This window comes from Hypanus sabinus, chromosome 19, assembly GCF_030144855.1.
Source record: "Hypanus sabinus isolate sHypSab1 chromosome 19, sHypSab1.hap1, whole genome shotgun sequence".
Lineage (NCBI taxonomy): Eukaryota > Metazoa > Chordata > Chondrichthyes > Myliobatiformes > Dasyatidae > Hypanus > Hypanus sabinus.
This window is the reverse complement of record NC_082724.1, coordinates 4141121-4164763: the sequence shown is the minus strand read 5'-3', so window position 1 is coordinate 4164763 and position 23643 is coordinate 4141121. Positions and strand designations below refer to the sequence as shown.

Sequence of the window (23643 nt, the reverse complement as noted above, 5' to 3'; positions counted from 1 at the left end):
GTGGGGGGGGAAACAGGCTGATATGTTCCTCTTATCCTGATGTGGTAACGACACCTCGGTGTGAGGCAGGCTTCCGCTGGTGGGGCAGAGCGAGATAATATCCAGAGCAGAGGCACGGTGGTCAGCATCAGCTTTACTCCGGAAGGCACACCATGACATGAAGGGGCCTGTGATAAAAATGAACTTGACTAGGATGTGAAAGCAGAGAGATTAATGATTAAACTGTCACAATACTTTAATAAGCCTGTGGCTTCAATATGAAAAGAGGGATTGTAAAACAGTCTGTGAATCTTCAAGAAGCAAGGTCCATGTTTTATATCGTTTGCAAGGTAAACACAGACTGAGGCTGGATTTGGGGCCAATCGGTTAATCAGAGGCAGTTAAACCATCCGTTCCGCAAACCTTTAATGTCTAACAGATACTCACCGGTTACTGTATTATCCAGGTCTCCCATGGCAAGTTTATCACATGAGCCACATCAAAGCCCACATACAATAGTTGAGCCACAGTCTGACGAGTGGGGGTGGGGGGGGCAGGAGGTTAGAGGGTGGAATAAGCTCAAAGGGTGAATGGCCTCTTCCTGGTCACTGGCTGTTGTCCATGACTAATAAATACATTTGTACTTCCAATTCATGGAATGTTCATCAGATTGAGTCATAGAGCACTGCAGCACAGAAACAGGCCCTTTGGCCCATCTAATCAGTGCTGTTCTGCTATCCTGCCCCATCCCATCAATCTGCACTTGAACTATTCCCTCCATACCCCTCCCATCCATGTACTTATCCAAACCTCTGAAACTTGGCACCCAAATCTGAATCCACCACTTGAGCTGGCAGCTCATTCCACACTCAAACCACCCTCTGAATGAAGTTTCCCCTCAGGTTCCCCTTAAATACTTCAACTTTCACTCTTAACTTATGACCTCTAGTTCTGGTCTCAACCAACCTCAGTGGAAAAAGCCTGTTTACATTTACTCTATCTATAATATTGTACACATCGATCAAATCCTCATTCAGTCTTCTTCACTCCAGGGAATAAAGTGCTAACCTATTCAACCCTTTCCCTATAACTCAAGTCCTCAAGTCCTGGCAACATCCTCTGCACTCTGTCAGTCTCATGTCAACTCTACCTGTTCTTCCCTCAGCTCTGTTCAATGTTGAGGAGCCCCCAGATTAACCCTTTAATGACTGAAGAATCCAATTGGATTCTACGTTCGCCAATAATGAGATGTACAGAACTACAGGGTCTGGGGATATTGCTGAGGGAGCTTCACACAGTGGAATGCCCATTGCTGAGGGAGGGTCTCACTGTGGAAGGGGCAATGCTAAGGGGGCTTCACACTGTGGGAGGGTTGTTACAAGGGGAGGATCACACAGTTGGAGGGGCATTGCTGAGGGAGGATCACACCGTGGGAGGGGAGGTACTGAGGGAGAGTCACACTGTGGGAGGGGTGGTACTGAGAGAGAATCACACTGTGTGAGATTAGACAATGATAGCCTTCAGTCCTTCCCAGTGGTCACCAAAGATCTCACAGCCATATTTGAAATAGTTTGGAGTTATCCTTGATTTCTAGAAACAAATATCCAACTCACAATCAATGCTTCCAATTTAAAACTGACATCTTGAATTAGGTTTGCTGGACATTTTCACTTTATTGTCATCAGGAACTTTGTCATTCAATTACCATCAATTACAGCTAATTCTAAAGACCGTGGAGATGGATATACACGCAGTAGCCACATTATCAGGTACCTCCTGTGTCTAACAAAGTGTCCACTGAGTCTATCTTCGCAGTCTTCTGCTGCTGTAGCCCATCCACTTCAAGATTTGATGTGTTGTACATTCAGAGATGCTATTCTGCATGCCACTGTTGTAACGAGTGGTTATTTGAGTTACTGTCGCCCTCCTGTCAGCTTGAACCAGTCTGGCCATTCTCCTCGGACCTCACTCATGAACAAGGTGTTTTCACCCACAGAATTGCTGCTCTCTGGATTTTTTTTTTTTTTGTTTTTCACACCATTTCTGAGGAGCAGTTTCTGAGAAACTTAAACCACTTGGTCTGGCTCCAACAATCATTCCATGGTCAAAGACACTTACATCACATTTCTTCCCCAGTCTGAACAACAACTGAACCTCTTCACCATGTCTGAATGCGTTTCTGCATTGAGTTGCTGCCACGTGATTAGCTGATTAGATATTTGAAGGTGTACAGGTGTAAGTAATAAAGTGGCCATTTCACTGCATGTTACCATATATGTTCTTTGAGTTTCACTTCTTGCAGGCTTTACAGGAAAAATAATACTGTAGAATTAACAAAAAAAAACATAAACAAAGACTGACAAACAACCAATGTTCAAAAGATGACAAAATGTATATATAAAATAAAATTGTAAAGATTCTGTAAGCCATTGAATCAGTTCAGATTAATGGTGAGTGAAATTCTCCACACTGGTTCAGGAGCCTGATGGTTGGAGAGTAATAACTGTTCCTGACGCTGTGGGACCTAAAGCTTCTGTACCTCCTGCCCAGTGGTAGTGATAAGAAGAGAGCACGGTCTGGATGGTGGGGTCCTTGATGACGGATGCTGCCTTCCTGTGGCAGCGTTCCATGCAGATATGCTCAATGCTGGGGAGGGCTTTGCCTGTGATGGACTGGGCTGCTTTCCGTAGCTGACATTGGAGAGGGTTCAAAGGAGGTTCCCAATGACTCTGGGATTGAACGGCTTGTCATATGAAGAGCATTTGATGGTTCAGAGCCTCTACACACTGGAATTCAGTAGAATGAGGGGTGACCTTATCGAATGTTGAAGGCCTCAGTTGAGTGGATGTGGAGATAATGTTTCCTATGGTGGGAGAGTCTAAAACAAGAAGACCCAGCCTCAGAATAGAGGGGTGTTCTTTTGGAATGGAGGTGCAGAGGAATTTCTTTAGCCAGAGAGTTGTGAGTCTGTGGAATTTGTTGCCGCTGGTGGCTATGGAGGCCAAGTCTTTGAGTATATTTAAGACGGAGATTGATAGATTCTTGATTAATCAGGGCATGAAGGGATACGGGGAGAAGGCAGGAGATTGGGACTCAGAGAGAAAATGGATCAGCCATGATGAAATGGCAGAGCAGGCTCGATGGGCCAATTGGCCTAATTCAGCTCCTATATTTTATGGTCTTAGGGTCTTATAAATGATTTGTTACCGATCAGCCCATGTCAGAATGTAGTCTGCGTCTTGCAGTGTACAGACATGAAGTACAGGATGGGACGATTTCAATGGGTAGGATGGGCTTCTTTGTCAATCCGGGATTCTATAAACTGTTCTATTGCAGGATAGTCAAAAATGTTTTAAATTAAAATTAAGTGAAATGGAAAACATTAAAAACCACAACAAGAACGAAAATGGGAGAGGCATCATTAAGCTCAAACTCTCTGTAAATCTTTCATGTGAATCTCTGATAGTGATCTGTGCCTTTGGATGAAGGAGTACTCAAAGTGGGGCCCTCAGGTGAAATATGACCTTTTGAAATCTCCATGGTGCTTGTAAATTCCAGTCATCAGCCCACTGTACTCACACCTACCCAACTACCACCTACTCCAGAGCACCATAGCCCACTGTGGGTCCAGTCAGGCCCAGAAGAAGCAGCCGGTTCAGGAAGGTCAGGCTTACACACACACAGACACACTCACACTCTTCCCTGCACAACACTACAGGCGACCATTTACTACCTTCTATCAAAAAGTGATGTGAGATGGAATGAGTGGAAGAGAGACAGAGAGAGAGGGAAAGAGGAAAGGGAGGGAGGAAGAGAAAGAGGGAAGAAAGAAAAAGAAAGTAAAGAGAGAGTGTGTGAGAAAGGGGAGAGAGAGAGAGAAGGAAGGAGTGGGGAGAAAGAGATCGAGTTTGAGAGGAGGGAGAAAGAAAGATAAAGAGAGAAAGAAGAAATTGTGTGTGTGAGAGAAAGAGGTGGGAGGAGAGGGAGAAGAGGACGGGGGAGAGAGAGAGAGAGAGATGGCAGGCAGCATTTCCCCAACCCAATCTAAATTTGGGAATACTTTCCTGCACGGCAGAGCTCACGGTGCTGCTGTCATGTGGGTTCCACCCTGGCTGCTCTGCTTTCCTCCCAGGTAAAAAGACTTGAGAGTTGATGTGTGAATTGCCCCCAGTGTGTGGGTGAGGGGAAGAAATAGAAGTTTTGAGGAAGGTGCGCGTGAGTGATGTCCCATTGCTCTCTGCTCCACAGGGACACTGTCTGTGTTTGAGTGATCTCTCTCTCCCTCGATTCTGATGGAGGATGTTACCAATGTTCTGTGATTTATGGATTGAATTTCAGGTTTATGTTTTTTTCAATTTTCTGTGTTTTTGTCCATTCTTCGATGTTGCTGTTTAGCGTGATTTATTAGTTTTTTTGTGGAGGGGAGGGTCTGGTGGTTATTCCTGTTGCCTTTTGCCCATGGGGGGTGGGGGGGGTTGATGATTGTCTTATCATTCTTTCTTGTGCCATTTGCACAATATTTTTTGTGCTGGATTCCTTGGTTTGTGTGGTTATCAGGAGAAGACGAATCTCAGAATTGTAAACTGCATACATACTTTGATCATAAATTAACCTCTGAGTCTTTGAAATGTGAGGAGAAGAAAAATGGCTTTGATTCTAGATTGGTGGTGTGGTTGATAGTTAGTACAGGCTCGGCAGACTGATATGCCAGTTTCCAGGTCAGGCCCTCTTCTCACCACTACCATTGGGTAGAAGGTACAGAAGCCTAGGTCCCACACCACCAGGTTCAGTAACAGCTTTTACCGTTCAACCATCAGTCTCCTGAACCAGGGTGAATAACTTCACTCATTTCAATACTGAACTGTCTCGACCAGCTATGGACTCATTTTCAAGGGATCTTTACAATTCATGTTCTTCATGCTATTTTTATTTTCCTAATCCAGGGGTTCCGACCTTTCTTATGCCATGGACCCCTACCATTAACTGAGGGGTCTGTGGACCCCAGATTGGGAAACCCTGACATAATTTGTTTTCTTTTGCATACTGTTTTTTGTCCATCATTGTTTAAATATAGTTTTTCATAGATTCTATTGCATTTCTTTATTTTTGTTGAGCATGTTTACAAGAAAATGAATCTCAAGATGGAATACGGTAACATATATGTACTTTGATTTTTAAAAAAATCACTTTGAACAACTCTATGACAAAAGTTTGTGAATTCTTTAATTGGAAATTTCACAGAAGTGTGGCTTTCTGTAGGGTTAGGGCTACGAAGCAGAGATAAGACCCCTAGAAAATGTTAGTGTACAGATGAATCAGGATCAAACTGAATAGCCCTGCTCCAAGCCCACAGCCAAGAAAACTCAACACCACCTCTACTTTCCCAGGGGGCTAAAGAAATTCGACATTTCCCCCTTTGACCCTCACCAATTTTTATCGACGCACCATAGAAAGCGTCCTATCCAGATGCATCATGGCTTGTTACTGCAACTGTAATCACAAGAAACTGCAGGGAGTTGTAAAACGGCTCAACACGGAAACCAGCTTACCCTCCGTGAACACCGCCTACACTTCTCACTGCCCCAGTCATAATCAAAGAACACACCTGTGGTGAACTACATATACCTGTCTAAACACACCCCCCCTGCTGACTGCTCCTGTGGCTCCTCCCACGGACCCCGGTATAAAGACGATTGGAGACGCAGCCCTGGCCTGTCTCCAGGATGTAGTGTGGTGGTCATTTGCTGCTTGTTCTTTCTTCCAGCCAATAAAAGCCTATATCTCGCCTCACGTCTCCGAGAGTTATTGATGGTGCATCAACACCCATCCCAGGCATTCTCTCTTCTCCCTTTTCCCATTGAGCAGAAGATACAAAAGTCTGAAAGCATGTACTGCCAGGCTCAAGAACAGCTTCTGTCCCACTGTTACCAAACTATTAAATGGTCCACTAATGTGACAAGTTGGGTTCTTGACCTCACAATCTTCCTTGTTAGGATCCTGCCCTTTCTTGTTTACCTGTGCTGCACTTTCTCTGTAGCTGTTACACTTTATTCTGCCTTTGTAGTGTTTTACCTCAATGCACTGTGCAATGATTGGATCAGAACGAACAGCATTCAAGACAAGCTTTTCACTGTATCTCATAACAATAACAAACCAATTCAGAATCAGGTTTACTACAACTGGCATACGTTGTGAAATATGTTGTTTGGCAACAGCAGAACATTGCAATAGATATTTGATTGAACTACAAATTACAGTAAAAATATATATTAAAAATTATTAGTGCAAAAGGAGAACAAAAAATAGGGGAAAAGTCCCTGGGGGGTGAGGGGGGGAATCAATTGCTCCTCCCTGATACCCTGACAGAAGTTGTGATCCCCCTCACACTGGCTAACTTAGACTGTAAGACATAAGATGTAGGAGCAAAATTATATCGTTTGGCGCATTGAGTCTGCACCACCATTTGATCATGGCTGATTTATTATTCCTATCAATCTCAATCTCCTATCTTCTACACATAATCTTTAATGCCTTTACTATCAAATTTACTCCACTTTAAATATACCTAATGACCTGGCCTCCACAGTTATATGTGGCAATTAATTTCACAGATTCACCATCCTCTGACTAAAGAAATTCCTCCTCATCTCTGTTCTAAATGAACATTCTTCTGTTCTGAGGTTATGCCCCTGGTCCTAGACTCACCTAACATTCCCTCCGCATCCACTCTATCTAGGCCTTTCAATGATCCCATGGGGATGGGGGGGCGTCTCAGTAGGATACACTGAGATTACCTACCTCATTCTACTAAACTCCAAAGTATACAAACCTAGAGCCTTCAAATGCTCATCATACGTTAACCTTTTAACTTTTTTCACTCCTGGGATCATTCTTGCAAACATCTTCTGGACTCTCTCCAACACCAGCATATTTATTTCTTAGATATGGGGTCCAAAACTGCTCTCAATATTCCAAATGCGGTCTGGCCAATGCCTTGTGAAGATTTAGCATTAAATCCTTGCTCGTGTATTCTAATCCTCTCAGAATAAATGGTAGTGACTCAACCTGCAAGTTCATCTTGAGGGAATCTTGCACAATGACTTGCAAGTCCCTTTGCATCTCCAATTTCTGAATTAATTTCCCATTTAGAAATTAGTCTCGGCCAAGGGCTCCCAACCTTTTTTATGCTGCAGACCAATACCATTAGGCAAGGGGTCTGTGGAGCCCTGGTCTAGGCCTTTATTTCCTTTACCTAAGTGCATGACCACACGGTATTCCATCTGCCGCTTCCTTGCCCATTGAGGTGGTGGTTCCTATGCTCTACTGTTTGGTGTTCCAAATGGTCATGTTATCGAAAAAATTTATTTGTAGGAGTTTAATATCTCATATTTCCGTCAGTCACTGTGCAAGCTCCAGCAAGCAGAACTGAACCCCATGCACCTCCCTGCCTCTTGCCTCCTATCTACAGGCATTCCACCAACACGGGGCATCATGGCAGCCTACGCCGGTTCACCGTCAATCCCCGTCCACTCCAAACGCGACAGGTCCACAAGGTCAAGGAGAAATGTCATTGCCTCTGAGAGGCTGGAATATACCAGCCTCTGCTGGATTGCCAGTGTACCTACATAGAGGTTGTGACGTAGATTGGGGAGGGGGCATCTCTGTTGAGCACCTTCACTCTGTTCACTACAAAATCAGGATTATCAAGTGGCCACCCATTTCAGTTAAACTTTCCAGTTCCCATGTCTGTCTCTACAGCCATGATGAGGCCACCCTCAAGCGGGCAGAGCATCAACTCATATTCAAAATCAGAATCAGGTTTATTATCACCGGCATGTGACATGAAATTTGTTAACTTTGCAGCAGCAGCTCAATGCAATACATGACCTAGCAGAGAAAAAGATAAATAAAAAAATAAACAAACAAGTAAATCAATTATGCATTCTGAATAGATTTTAAAAAATGTGCAAAAACAGAAATAGTGTACATTAAAAGTAAGTGAGGTAGTGTCCAACGGTTCAATGCTCATTTAGGAATCGGATGGCAGAGGGGAAGAAGCTGTTCCTGAATCGCTGAGTTTGTGTCTTCAGGCTCCTGTACCTCCTACCTGATGGTAACAGTGAGAAAAGGGCATGCCCTGGGTGCTGGAGGTCCTTAATAATGGACACTGCCTTTCTGAGACACCACTCCCTGAACATGTCCAGGGTACTTTGTAGGCTAGTACCCAAGATGGAGCTGACTAGATTTACAACCTTCTGCAGCTTCTTTTGGTCCTGTGCAGTAGCCCCCCCCCCCCCCCCCACACCCCATACCAGACAGTGATGCAGTCTGTCAGAATGCTCTCCACGGTGCAATTGTAGAAGTTTTTGAATGTATTTGTTGACATGCCAAATCTCTTCAAACTCCTAATAAAGTATAGCCGCTGTCTCTTGCCTTCTTTATAACTACATCGATATGTTAGGACCAGGTTAGATCCTCAGCAATATAGACACCCAGGAACTTGAAACTGCTCACCCTCTCCACTTCTGATCCCTCTGAGGATTGGTGTGTGTTCCTTCGTCTTACCCTTCCGGAAGTCCACTATCAGGTCTTTTGTACCTTGCAGCTCCTGAATTCATTTGCCAACTAATGAAGGCCAACAAACTATATGACTCCTTAACCACTCTATAACTTGCTCAACAACTTTGAGGGATCTGTGGCCATTAGCTCAATTAGTACAGCACATCATTATAGACCAGTGAGCCTTACATCTGTGGTGGGAAAGCTGTTGGAAAAGATTCTCAGAAATAGGATCTATGGGCATTTAGAGAACCATGGTCTGATCAGGGACAGTCAGCATGGCTTTGTGAAGGGCAGATCGTGCCTAACAAGCCTGATAGAGTTCTTTGAGGAGGTGACCGGGCATATAGATGAGGGTAGTGCAGTGGATGTGATCTACATGGATTTTAGTAAGGCATTTGACAAGGTTTCACATGGTAGGCTTATTCAGAAAGTCAGAAGGCATGGGATCCAGGGAAGTTTGGCCAGGTGGATTCAGAATTGGCTTGCCTGCAGAAGGCAGAGAGTTGTGGTGGAGGGAGTACATTCAGATTGGAGGGTTGTGACTAGTGGTGTCCCACAAGGGTCTGTTCTGGGACCTCTACTTTTCGTGATATTTATTAAAGACCTGGATGTGGGGGTAGAAGGGTGGGTTGGCAAGTTTGCAGACGACACAAAGGTTGGTGGTGTTGTGGATAGTGTTGAGGATTGTCGAAGATTGCAGAGAAACATTGATAGGATGCAGAAGTGGGCTGAGCAGTGGCAGATGGAGTTCAACCCAGAGAAGTATGAGGTGGTACACTTTGGAAGGACAAACTCCAAGGTAGAGTACAAAGTAAATGGCAGGATACTTTGTAGTGTGGAGGAGCAGAGGGATCTGGGGGTACATGTCCACAGATCCCTGAAAGTTCCCTCACAGGTAGATAGGGTAGTTAAGAAAGCTTATGGGGTATTAGCTTTCATAAGTCGAGGGATAGAGTTTTTTTTGTTTTTTTTTATTAGTTTTTTTATACATTTTCTACATAACTAAGGTAAAAAAAAACCCAGATCAAAATGAAGAACATTGATACAGTGCAAAAATAAACATACAATAACAATATGATACAAAGAAAGATAATTGAAAAAGCACCCAAATTGAAGACAAGTAAAATTAGTATCCTCCCCAAGCCACGCAACACAAAAAAAAAACTCCAGACCAACCACAACACAATATAGAGAATATAAATCAGGACAATCAAACCCACAAAGCTGTAAATACACTTAGCAACAGAAGATGTTAATGCCTACTACCAAAAGAAAAAGGAGCTGAAAGCAAGGGACAGAAAAAAAAACCTTAGTCAAGAGGAAGGTTATGAAAGTAGTCAATAAAAGGTCCCCAGACCTTATGGAACTTTAAATCCGAATTAAGAACTGAATAATGAATTTTTTCAAGGTCTAAGCAGGCCATAATATCGTTAAGCAATTGAGCATGCGTGGGTGGGGCAACATCTCTCCATCTAAGGAGGATTAAATGTCTAGCCAGGAGAGAGGCAAAAGATAATATTTGACACTTAGTCGAACTCAGACGTAGATCTGTCTCACCCCAGAAACCGAACAAAGCAATTAAAGGGTTTGGTTCTACGTGGTGATTCAGAATATACGATAACGTTATGAAGACATCTTTCCAAAATTTCTCCAAGCTAGGACAAAACCAGTACATATGAATGAGAGAGGCCTCGCCCCTTTTACATTTATCACAAAGCGGACTAATGTTAGAAGGGATAGAGTTTAAGAGACGCGATGTAATGATGCAGCTCTTTAAAACTCTAGTTTGGCCACACTTGGAGTACTGTGTCCAGTTCTGGTCGCCTCACTATAGGAAGGATGTGGAAGCATTGGAAAGGGTACAGAGGAGAATTACCAGGATGCTGCCTGGTTTAGAGAGTATGGATTATGATCAGAAATTAAGGGAGCTAGGGCTTTACTCTTTGGAGAGAAGAAGGATGAGAGGAGACATGATAGAGGTGTACAAGATATTAAGAAGAATAGACAGAGTGGACAGCCAGCGCCTCTTCCCCAGGGCACCACTGCTCAGAACAAGAGGACATGGCTTTAAGTTAAGGGGAGGGAAGTTCAAGGGGGATATTAGAGGAAGGTTTTTCACTCAGAGAGTGGTTGGTGCATGGAATGCACTGCCCGAGTCTGTGGTGGAGGCAGGCACACTAGTGAAGGTTAAGAGACTACTAGACAAGTATATGGAGGAATTTAAGGTGGGGGGTTATATGGGAGGCAGGGTTTTGAGGGTCAGCACAACATTGTGGGCCAAAGGGCCTGAAATGTGCTGCACTATTCTATATCACAATGGGCTGAAGGGCCTGTCCCTATCCTGTACAATTCTGTTTTCTGTGTTCATAGTAACACTGATCTTTGTGATATAATCTGCTCTCCAAAGTTCAAAGTATATTTATTATCAAAGTATCTATACATTATTCAATATTGAGATTCATCTCTTAACAGGCAGCCAGAATAAAAGAAACCCAAACTAAACATTAAAAGAAGACTTTCAAACACCCAATGTGCAGAGAGAGAGAGAGAGAGAGAGAGAGAGAGAAAAACAAATCATGCAAGCAAATAGCGTTCTGAACTGGTTCATAAAGAGAGTCAGTCCCCAGACTCTTAGCTCAGCACAGAGCTGACCTGCCTGTGCCCAGCGTTTATATCGATCGAATCCAAATCTGACGACACAGGGTGGGACTGGAGTCACGTACAGGCCAGACTGAGTAATGAGAGCCACTCTGCCTCCTAAATGCATGTTAGTGAAAGCAGCTGGTGTTAACAGCCACAGCCCAAGAGATCAAAAAAGAAATTATCCTTTTCAAACCCTCACAGAGAGACCTGCAGTAGAACACACATTCACCATATTATCAAGCTGGTTAGTTCAGTCCCACACTGCTGGGACTGAGAAGAGGCCTCGGCAGCAGATTCAGATTCATTTATTTATCACACGTAGATTGAGACATGCCGTGAAAAGCATTGCCTGTTTTTCACAACAAACACAGCCTAAGGATAGGCTGGAGGCAGCCCGCAAGAGTTTGGCACACTCCGGTGTCAACGTAGCATGTCCACGATGCTCGGCAGGACAACACAAGCAGCAACAACGGCAGCCAAACAAGCCCCTTTCCCACCCTTGTGTCTGGGTTGTTCCGCTGTAACACGCACAAAATGCTGGAGGAACCCTGCAGGTCTGTGGAAAAGGATAAGCCCATCAGTGCCAGGTGGCAGGCAAGACCGTAGCTAAACTGCTGGTGCTGACTGGTGCTATGTGTCTGCACTGTCCCATACTAAGTTTACTGGGACAAGACAGAAAGTCGCCATTCAATCAGAGGAGTTAGGCTCTGGAAAAGGTCATTCAGCCCCTCGAGTCTGTTCCATATTCAATGGGATTATGGCTGATCCGTCATTCTTTAAATCCAGATTTAGATTCATTACAACGTGTACATCAAAACATGCAGTGAAACGTGTCATTTGAGTTAACACTCAAGGATGTTGAGACAGCCTGTGAGTGTTGCCACACATTCCAGCACCAACATAACATGCCCACAACGTTCTGTGGAACAAAATAGTGCACAACAAGCCCACTTTCTTCCCTCCCACCCATCCACTCATACAGTCTGTTCTCCAACCCCAGGACAGGCTGCCCTGGGTGCCTCCAGCAGACATCAGCCCTTCACTTCCCTAGTCAACTCTTGGACCCAGTGTTTCAGACATCAGATCTCGACTTCCCAACTCACGATCAAACTTCAGGCTTCAACTTTCAGTCTCAGCCCCCTGGGACATGCCAATAATGATCACAAATCCTCTCTGTTGCAGTTTAGCACAATGCAGAGATTGGTCCTAGAATCCATGGGACCTTTTACACAGCCCCAGCCACACAGGGTATAATGGACCAGAGGGGGAGTGGGTGGGATAAAACAGGCATTTGTTAGTAAAAGGCGCCATCTACAGGATGTGAAGTTGTTAATGGTGTATTCCCAAAGTTCACGATGAGAATGTCTAGAGAACAGCAACCACTTTCATTTATACAGTAGCCTTGCCAATAAAGCTTTCTGTTACATTAAGAGCCACAAATCAATCTAGTCAGTCAAGAAAACCTCTCCATCCTCAGGAGGCTGAAGAAATTCGGCATGTCACCAACGGCCGTCACAAATCTTTATAGATGCAGCTTAGAAGGCAACCTATTTGGTACATAATGGTTTGGTACGACAACTGCTCTGCACATGACTGCAAGAAACTGCAGAGAGTTGTGGACACAGCTGGGCATATCACAAAAAGCAGCCTCCCCCTCCATCGACTCTGTCTATACTTCTCACTGCCTCTGTAAGGCAGCCAACGTACTCAAAGACCCCACCTACCTTGAACATCCCCCCCCCCATTGGGCAGGAGAAACAAAAGCCTGAAAGCAAATACCCCCAAGCTCAGGGACAGCTTCTACCCCGCTGTTACCAGGTTCCCTAATATAAGATGGACTCTTGACCTCACAGTCCACCTTGTTGTGTCCTTGCACCTTGTTGCCTGCCTGCACTTTCTCTGCGTCTGTAATAACTTATTCTGCATTCTGTCATTTTCCCTTGTTCTACCTCAGTGCACCGTGTAATGATCTGATCCGTATGTACAGTGTGCAAGACAAACTTCTCACTGTATCTCTGTCCATGTGACGTTATATGTCACCATATACCTACCCTGAGATTCATTTTTTCCAGGCATTTACAGGAAAGTAAAGATATACAATAGAATTTATGAAAATCTATACATAACATAGACTGACAAACAACCAATGTGCACAAGAAGATAAATTGTGCAAATTATAACAAATAAATAATACTGAGAACGTGAGTTGTAGAATCCTTGAAAGTGAGTTTGTCGGTTGTGGTATCAGTTCAGAGTTGAGGTCAGTGAATTTATCCACAATGGTTCAGGGCCCCGATAATTGAAGGCTAATAATTTTTCCTGAACCTGGTAGCATGGGACCTAAGGTTCTTCTATCTCACTCCCGATGGGTGTAGTGAGAAGAGGGCATGGCCTGGATGATGGATATATTTATGTCTTTCAATCAAATACACAGATTCTATATTTTGATGCACTTCCATGTATATATGTTGTATGTGTAAATATTTGGGTTGATGTATATCAAATACATCTGTATGCATATGTGTGTGCGTGTATGTGTGGTGCATTTCTCGGTATGTGTATCAAATGTACTTGTCTTCTGTGTGTATGAATCAGTTTGTACATCAAGGGTGTGTGTGTGAGATTTGAGTGCTGTCATCCCTTCTCCTGTAAACCAGTTAAATATAAAATTGTCAATTTGTCATTTGGTGATTAAACTAAATAAAGGCAGTCAGTAACCACAAGCCAACCATGTGTTGGTTTGGGGAAAAAACAACAGATATTCTTGGAACGTGAATGAGAAAGTATTTTCACCTGAGACCCTAGTGGTTCTGTTCTGTGAAATCTGTTCTTCCTGCAGTCCCACTCAGACTGAAACTGACACATTCCTGACGTTCTCCGAGCTCACCCACAGGCTGCAACCCAGTGGGGTGTGAGATAGCACAGCAAGATCCCAAATTCAAATCCCTGTAAGAGCATGAGGAGAGATTTGATAGAGGTATACAAAATTATGAGGGGAGTAGATAGGGTAAGTGGAAGCAGGCTTTTCCACTGAGGTTGAGTGAGACTAGAACTGGAAGTCATAGATTAAGGGTGAAAGGTGAAATATTTAAGAGGCACCCGAGGAGGAACTTCTTCACTCAGAGGGTGGTGTGAGTGTGGAACGAGCTGCCAGTTCAAGTAGTGGATGCAGATTCAATTGCAACATTTAAGAGAAGTTTGGAGCAGCACATGGAAGGGAGGGGTATGGAGGGCTGTGGTCCAGGTGAGGGTCGATGGGACTAGTTCTGCACGGACTGAATGGGCTGAAGGACCTGTTTCTGTGCTGTAGTGGTCAATGACTCTCTGACTGGGAAGGATGAAAATATGAATTAAAGTCAGAAATGCTCCGCATTGTGCAGGAGGATCATTGCCCTGAACCACTAACTTGGTTTCTCTCTCCACAGATGCCGCCTGACCTGCTGACTGCTCTGGAACATTTAACATCCAACCAGTAAACACACCTTCCCCTCCTCCCCCACTCTCCGCTTTCCACAGGGATCGCTCTCTACGCGATTTCCTTGTCCACTCCTCTTTCCCCACCAAACTCCCTCCTGGCTCTTCTCTCTGCAAGCAGGACAAGTGTGATACCTGCCCCTTCAACTTCCCCCTCACATCCATTCCTGGCCTCAAATACCAAGAAGAGGCATGGTGGGGGACTGATGGGATCGCTCTGAGATTGGACAGAAACTAAGTGTGTTTCCTCCAGGAGCTCCCACCTACCAAAGACGGGCGGGCTAATAGGTTAATTGGTCATAGTGGCGTAACTGGGTGGGGCCACGCTTCATCTGCCACAAGGGATGGGATTTCCCACACATTTCAATTCGACTTCCCAATCTGACATGTCAGTCTATGGCCTCCTCTACTTCCACGATGAGGCCGCTCTCAGGTTGAAGGAGGAACACCTCATATTCCGTGTAACTTGATGGTATGAACATCAATTCCTCCAAACTCCGGTCATTTCTAACACCTCCCCCTTCTCTCTTTTTCTCTGAAAACTCACACTTTATTTGCACAAACTCTGTTATCAAACTCTCCTAGAGACTGAACAAAGAAATGCCCTTTTAATACAGAAATTGACTAATTGGAAACAGATTCTGGTCAATTGGTAACCTTGCGGTGTTCAAATTCCTTATTTGTATAATCAATCACCAATCATATTACAATAATATAGGTATTAATAGCCAATAGAATCTACATGTTAAAGGAAATAATACTTCAGAATCAGTAAAGTAACTGATCAATAGTCAGTGTCATCCTAGAATTCTTCATTCGCATCCTCATCTGTCTTGGTATGTCAGATGGCTCTGGTCCCCTATTGTGCAGAGGAGAGCTATGTTCTTCAAAGAACTCTCTTTCCTGGGTTGACTGCACTCTGTAAACCATTCTTATCTGGACATTATCTTAACCCTTGTCTTGTCAGGACTCCCCCATAAGATATGAGACAGGGAGAGGGAGAGGGAGATTCCAGGTGGTGTTAGGAAGTGGGGAGGAAGCTGTTGTTGAACCTTGAGATGTTGGTCTTCAGGCTCCTCTATCTCCTGGCTGATGGCAGCACCAAGAAGAGGCATGGTGGGGGACTGATGGGATCGCTCTGAGATTGGACAGAAACTAAGTGTGTTTCCTCCAGGTGCTCCCACCTACCAAAGACGGGCGGGCTAATAGGTTAATTGGTCATAGTGGCGTAACTGGGTAGGGCCAGAAGGATCTGTTACAATGCTGCATTGCCAAATAAGTGAAAAATAAAAACAATTTTAAAAGACAGTTGGAAATGGATACAGGAAGGTTTGATCAGAAGGAGAGAGGAAGGAGAGAGAAAGGAGCGAAGCGCAGGCTACCCAAAGTTGAAAAATTCAGTTTTAGTACTATCAAGACATAGAATACCCAAAGAGAAACAGGAGGCCCGACCAGTTGCTTCCCCCTCTTGACTATTGATGGCTGCAGCTCAGTTGGTGAGACAGCCTTATCCCAACCAGCAGGCCAATCAGCATCATAGGTGGACAGAGTAGTGAAGAAGGCATTTGGCACCTGGGCCTTAATCAGCCAGGACATTGAGTATAAGAGTTGCAAAGCTTTGTGGCAGATATAAAAGGCACTATTGAGGATGCAGTTGGAGTATTGTTTTGGTCACCCTATTATAGTAACAATATAATTAAACTGGACGGAGTGTAGAAAAGATTTGACAGGATGTTGCCTAGATTTGGGGGGCCCAAATTACAAGGAGCTAAGACCATAAGACTATAAGATATAGGAGCCGAATTAGGCCATTTGGTCCATCAAGTCTGTTCTGCCATTTCATCATGACTGATCCATTTTCCTCTCTGCCCCAATCTCCTGCCATATCCTTTCATGCCCTGACCAATCAAGAATCTATCAACCTCTGTCTTAAATATTCATAAGGACTAGGACTCCACAGCTGCCTGTGGCAACAAATTCCACATATTCACCACTCTCCAGCTAAGTTTCTATGTTTCTAAAGAAGTTCCTCCTCATCTCCATTTTAAAAGGGCACTCTTTTGTTCTGTGGCTGTGCCCTCTGGTCTTAGACTCTCCCACCATGGGAAAACCCTCTCCACATCCATTCTATCAAGGCCTTTCACCATTCGATAGGTTTCAATTAGGATCACCCCTCATTCTTCTGAATTCCAGTGAATACAAGTCTAGAGTCATCAGACGCTTTTCTTATGACAAGCCGTTCAAACCTGGAATCATTTTTGTGAACCTCCTTTGAACCTTCTTCAGTTTCAACACATCCTTTCTAAGTTAAGAGACCTAAAATTGCTCACAATACTCCAAGAGAGGCTTCACCAGTGCTTTAAAAAATCTCAACATTATATCCTTACTTTTATATTCTAGTCCTCGTGAAATGAATGCTAATATCGCATTTGTCTTCCTCTCTACTGACTCAACCTGCAAATTAACCTTTAGGGAATCCTGCACAAGGACTCCCAAGTCCCTTTGCCTAGAACTGTGGAACACCACTAATCACCAGCAGCCAACCAGAAAAGGTTCCCTTGATTCCCACTCTTTGCCTTCTGCCAATCAGCTACTGCTTTATCCATGCTAGAATTTTTCCTGTAATACCATGGGCTCATAGCCTGTAAGAGCCTCGTGTATGGCACCTTGTCAAAGGCCTTCTGAAAATCCAAGTACACAACATTAACCAATTCATTCAAAGAATTCCCAAAGATTAGTCAGGCAAGATTTTCCCTTGCTGACTTCAGCCTATTTTATCATGTGCCTCCGAGTACACTGAGACCTCATCCTCAATAATCGACTCCAACTTTATTGCCTACAATGTAGTAGATTGAAGGGTGACCACCACTGACAGGGTAAAAGCACACAGTCTTTTTTCCAAAAAAGTTCGAAGTTCTAAGTAAATATATTATTAAAGTACATAGATGTCACCATATTCAACCATGGGATTTACTTTCTTTCAAGCATTCACAATAAACACAAAGAAGCACAATGGAATCAGTGAAAAACTGCACACACAGATTGACAAACAATCAACATGCAAATGACAGCAAGTTGTACAAATTCAAAATGAAAAATGAAATAATAATAATGATAGATCACTGAGTAATAAATAATAATAAACAATACAGAGAACATGAGTTGTAAAATCCTTGGAAGTGAATCCATAGGTTGTGGAATCAGTTCAGAGTTGAGGTGAATGAAATTATTCCCTCTGGCTCAGGAGCCTGATGGTTGAGGGGTAATAATTGTTCCTGAAGCTGGTGGTGTGGGATCTGAGGCTCCCGTACCTGCTCCCAATGGTAACTGTGAGAAGACAGCATGCCCTGAATGGTGCGGGACCTTAACGATGGATGCTGCTTTCCTGCGACAGCTCTCCTTGTAGATGTGCTCAGTGGTGGGGAGGGCTTTACCTGTGATGGACTGGGCTGTGTCCACCACCTTTTCCATTCAAGAGTATTAGTGTTTCCATAGCGGGCTGTGAAGCCAACATGGAGAAACAAGGAGGATGTAATAAAAAACATCAGGGCACAGGTTTAAGATCAGAGTAGAGAGATTTAAATGGGACATCTGGGACAACTTCATCATGCAAAAAGTGGTGTTTATTTGGAATGAACTAGCAGAAATAATGGTTGAGGTGGGTACATTAGCAACGTTTAAAAGCCATCTAGATAAGCACATGGATTATAGAGGATTGTGTGTTTAAGCACGGGCAGACAGGATTAGCTCACTTGGACAACACAGATGGTGTGGACCAGTTGGGTTAAAGGGCCAGTTTCCATATTGTTTGCATTAACAGCCAATGCACTCAAGGCTAAGTCCTTCAAGCCCAGTACAGGCTGCCTTCAGAATTCCAGTCTCTCACTCAGACACTCAAACACTAAGCCTCCAAACATCAGACTCTCAAACATCAAGTCTCCCATCATCAGACACTTAAACATCAAGCCTCCAACCATCAGACTCTCAAACATCGAGTCTCCAACCATCAGACACTCAAACGTCAAGCCTCTGACCATCAGACACTCAAACGTCAAGCCTCTGACCATCAGACACTCAAACATCGAACCTCCGACCATCAGACACTCAAACATCGAGCCTCCAACCATCAGACACTCAAACTTCAGGCCTCCAAGCATCAGACTCTCAAACATTGAGCCTCTGACCATCACTCAAATTGACCCTCCATTCATCAGTCTGAAGCCCAGACACTGAAACACTGACCCTCCAACCATCAGTCTCCAGCCCAGAGTTGTACACCAATAAGATTTAAGAGCAGAATTAGGTCATTTGTCCCTTCAGGTCTCCATCCTCCAGACTCTGGCCCGGACACTTTCCCTACAACAGTACTTGTTTTACCAAATTCTGGTCTATCGTTGTTTTCCCTTGTGCTACCTCAATTCACTGATGTGATTAACTGATCTATGTGGATGCCATTCAAAACAGAGTTTTACACTGGCCCACTGTACATGTGACAGTAAAAAGCCAATTCCAATTCCAAATGCAGTTCCGATTTCCTGAATGGCTCTGTCCCTAATTCAGCATGAGCCAGGCCTTTATTCCACAGCGTACTGACCTCATTGCTCGCTCCATCCACACTCCCAAACCCCAACCCCCCCCTCCTACTCCGCTCCCCTCCTCCCTTCCAGCTGCTTCTGCATGAACAACTGAAGGCAAGCCTTCCACACAAAGCTTCCTGTGAGAAGCCAAACAGAACCTATGATGCCGGTCCAAGGTTTCCGGCGAGCAGCTCTGCCGCTGCCAGCCTGGGGTTTATCAGTGGGGTGCCAGGCGCTGGTCAGGATACTGTGGTAAAAGTGGATAGCAGGAGCCATCAGTTAGGGTTTTCTTGAGTGTCAACTTTAAGATAGATTGAAGTTCCCGCACTTAATGGTGACAGTTAGGATTGCATGAGCTAATCTGTTTATGTTGCTTATTAATGTCTTCAGACTGCATGCGGATATATTTCAACCACTCCATCAGCTACATCCTCCACAATTGTACTCAGAGATTACGGGGGCAGTGGAAACGCCCTACTCGTGTAGAAACCAAACTCACAGGTCAACACGCTGGTAGGCTTTGCCAAAATAACATTGGCACTCATACAAGGAGGCATAAACTGAAACGTATTTCTTTATTACTGAAATACTGCTCCACAATTTTCTTTCCGTCCAATTGCACCTTCGAACTCATCTTCTAGGTGTTCCCTCCACAAGGTCAAGTGATGGACATTTTGTTCTATCAATGAAGAGCAAGTCAAGGTCCTTATTCCAAAGTTCCTAAAGGTAAATCTTGTTGTCTATTGAATGCTCTGATTTAATGATGTCAGTGGTTAGGACACGAGGTGCAAACGACCAGCAAATCATCATAATCATAATCCTAATCATCATAATGCTCTGGCAACAAGGCTGGTATGTTGGAAGACAGTAAAGAGGTTGTAGAGGCTATTATAGGCTGTGACAAGCAGTAAAGTGTGCTTAAGGTAGAGAAGCAATAGTGAAGAACCATTCATGAAAACCTTCCTGATCTTGGTTCCATTGCCTTTTGAACATCTCAAAGATCGGGTGAGTTGGTCTTGCCAGAGCAGTCAAGTTCCCCAACCAAGGTTCAACTAAGTGATAAAGCCTCTAGGCCCGAAATATTAACTATTCCTCTCCATAGCTGCTGCCTGATCTGCTGAGTTCCCCTCATATTTGTGTGTGTTGCTCAAGATTTCCAGCAACTGCAGAACATCTAGTATTTATAATTAATATTGGTTTATTGTTGTCACATCTACCAAGAGATCTTAAAAAACACATTCAATGAGAACAAAGTCTCTCCAGTCTTTGGAGAGACCATTCTGAGAAATGAAAGGAGAATCCAGTTGTCTCTCCCCCACAATAAAACACTTGGAATATTGTGTTCAGTTCTGGTCTCCTCATTTTAGGAAGGATGTGGAAGCTTTAGAGAGGGTGTTGAGGAGATTCACCAGGACACTGCCTGTATTATAAGGGCATGTCTTATGAGGAAAGGTTGAGCAAGCTAGAGCTTTTCTCCTTGGAGCACTAGAGGAAGAGAGGTGTCTTGATAGAGGTGTACAATTGATGAGACACATAGATATAGACAGGTTTTTTTTTCCACAGGGCAGAAATGTCTAATACGCGGGGGTATATTTTTTAAGATGATTGGAGGTAAGTATAGGGGGATGTAAGCTTTTCACACAGAGAGTAGTGGGTGCTTGGAACACCACTACAGGGGTTTTGGTGGTAGAGACAGGTACATTAGGGAAATTTAAGAGACTTTTAGATAGGCAGGCAGATGGTAGAAGAATGGAGCGTTATGTGAGAGGGAAGGGTTAGATTGATCTTGGAGTGGGTTAACAGGTTGGCACAACATTGTGGGCCAAAGAACCTGTACTGTGCTGAATGTTCTACATTTTATGTTCTCAGTCTAATTATCTCCAAGCTATCTGTGAAGCTCTTGATATGAGGCTCACTAGCACATACTTTAGATAAGCACCAACGAGCTTTAGATTGAGATAAGAAAGCTTGGAAATATGTGCAACTTTAAGTGTCAGTCCAGTTTAGTGTCAGAAGTGATGTCTTTCACATAAGGACACAGATACCCATCTGTTCACTCCAGAGACTCAGTTACACTAAAGATTTCTGAGAATAAGATCTTTTCTTTCTGTCCTAATCAACATTCCCTTGTCTTTCACCGTTGCTTGAAACCCATAAGACAGTCATTCATCTCATTGCTCTTTTTAGTATGCCCCTAAGGGCAAAATGGCTACCTTGTTTTCCACATAACAAGTGATAATTGTCTAATATGGGCCTTCTTGCCTCTGCAATCCCTTGACTCGTTTGTGTGAGCATCAAGAAAGTGTGAGAGGGTTGATAAGTTTCGAGCAAATATTGATATTGTTATAAATAAGGAATATTACGTATAAGAGAAGTCTGAAATAGAAACAGAAAACTGTTGGAAATACTCACAGGTAAGGGCAGCATCTGCAAAAGGAGAAATGGGTAATTTTTCAAATCTAGGCCCCTTCATTTAACGATATGCCTCTACAAGAAGCCCATTTATCTCCCAGGTCAATTCCTGCATTTTGGCTCATTCTCTTCCCTCATCCAGCTGCTCCCTCCCCCCACATTCCTTTGTCCCTCCATTCTCCAGTGTCATGGGAAATAGAACATTACAGCACAGCACAGGCGCAATCACAGAGCTCACTTTCAGGCCTCAGCTTCTGGTCTCACGCTTCCTATCCTGGTAATCTAGCCAAGGAGCGAAAGTGTGTGAGTCCTGGGCCGACGACTAGAGTTGTGGAGGTGGAATCTCACTGAACGAACTGGCAAACAATGAAACTGCTCTTTTGTTGGAGGGAAATGGTTCATTGAGTTAAGACCCTGCAACTCGATTGGTTCATCCCAAAATGTCAACAGTTCAATTCCCCCCACAGTTGTGTCACTGAGTATCTTGTGCGTTGCTCCAGATTCCAGCATCTGGGGTATCTTGCAGCTACCGTTGAGCAGGAGGCTGCCATAGTTTCAAGAGCACTACTTTCCTTCAACCAATCTGCACAATCCCTATCACTATAGAATTATGAGGGCTATAGATAGGCTTTTTCCACTGAGACTAGGGCCCATGGCTTAAGGGTGAAGGGAGAAATATTTAAAGAGAACATGAAGGAGCACACCTTCAGAGGGTGATGAGAGTGTGTAATAAGCTGCCAACAGAAGTTATGCATATGGGTTCAATTTCAACATTGAAGAGAAATGTAGATAAATACATGGGTGGGAGGGGTAGGGAGGGCTATGGTCTGGGTGCAGATCAATGGGACTAGGCAGTATAATAGTTCAGCATGGACTAGATGGGCCAAAGGGTCTTTTTTCCCGCTGTTGTGTTCTATGACTCTATGACCTCACCAGGACCATTTTGACCACTATGAACTACAATGAACTTTTTTTTTCTTCCAATTCTGGTCGTGTTCTTTCTTTTATAACCTTATTATGATCCTTCACATTACTGCAGCACTGCACTTTCTCTGTAGCCGTAAACTATTCTGCATTTGGATGTTATTTCCCCTTGTACTACCTCAAAGCACTGTGTGATTTGTTCTGTATAAAAACAGACAAAATTTTCACTGTACCCCAGCACCTGTGACAATGAGGCTTAATGTTTTTCTTGTGACTGCTAATTACCTTATGTTCTGTGCCTGTAATGCTGCAGAGTTTTTCATTGCACTTGTGCATACATAGGACTTGTGTGACAATAAACTCGACTTTGACTTTGCAGTCGCTTATGTTACGAGATTATTATTTCTGGTGATAATTTGCACTGGGCAACAAAAATACTTCTGATGTTTCTTCTAGAATTAGGTCTGCTGGCTTTTGAAATGTAGCCTTCCTTAAACAGTTGGCCGTTCGAAGGTGAACTGGGCTTACCAGCAATCTTCAGGCTCAGTCCTGAATTTTGTTTTGGCTTTCTGACCATGGGCAGCAGCAGAATTGAATATTTCCACCTCCATATTCTTATTTCTTTAGCATTAATTCGGGTTTCGATTAGAAAAAGAAGGGGATGCCCTAAATCACTTAGCAATCGTAAAGAGCGAAATAGGGTGAAAGGTCATCTCAGATTGAAAGGATGTGGATAGACTAAATGATTGGTCAAAAATAAACCAATCCGCGAGGGCTCCTGAGGATTGACATCTTTGGAAACCAATGAGAAAACGTACCTAAGTCTCTAGAGGGTAATGATTTGCTAATGTCTCAGGTTTTTGAATTCTACCTATGCAGAAATCCCACAGTTTTTAAAATATGCAATAAATATCGCAACAACTTATTTATAATACATGAACAGAATAAGCTTTTCTTTCGAAAGCGAAGTGATGACAGGCAGGATCTGGCCGTTTGCCGTTGCTAAGAGCAGGGTCCTGAGCCCACCGGCGAACGCCATGTTTCCCTCCGTGGGGCGGAGCTGTCGCTCATT

At 43.8% G+C, this 23643-nt stretch overlaps 1 long non-coding RNA gene across 1 annotated transcript; it reads right to left on the bottom strand.

Annotated features, from left to right (window-relative positions):
* Positions 1-1657: 1657 nt before the first annotated feature.
* On the bottom strand, positions 1658-23265 carry LOC132377691 (uncharacterized). Its single transcript, XR_009506717.1, has 3 exons — positions 23100-23265; positions 13978-14130; positions 1658-2301 (listed from the first exon to the last, which is right to left on the bottom strand). It is a non-coding gene; the product is annotated as an uncharacterized LOC132377691 (long non-coding RNA).
* Between the last annotated feature and the right edge of the window lie 378 nt (positions 23266-23643).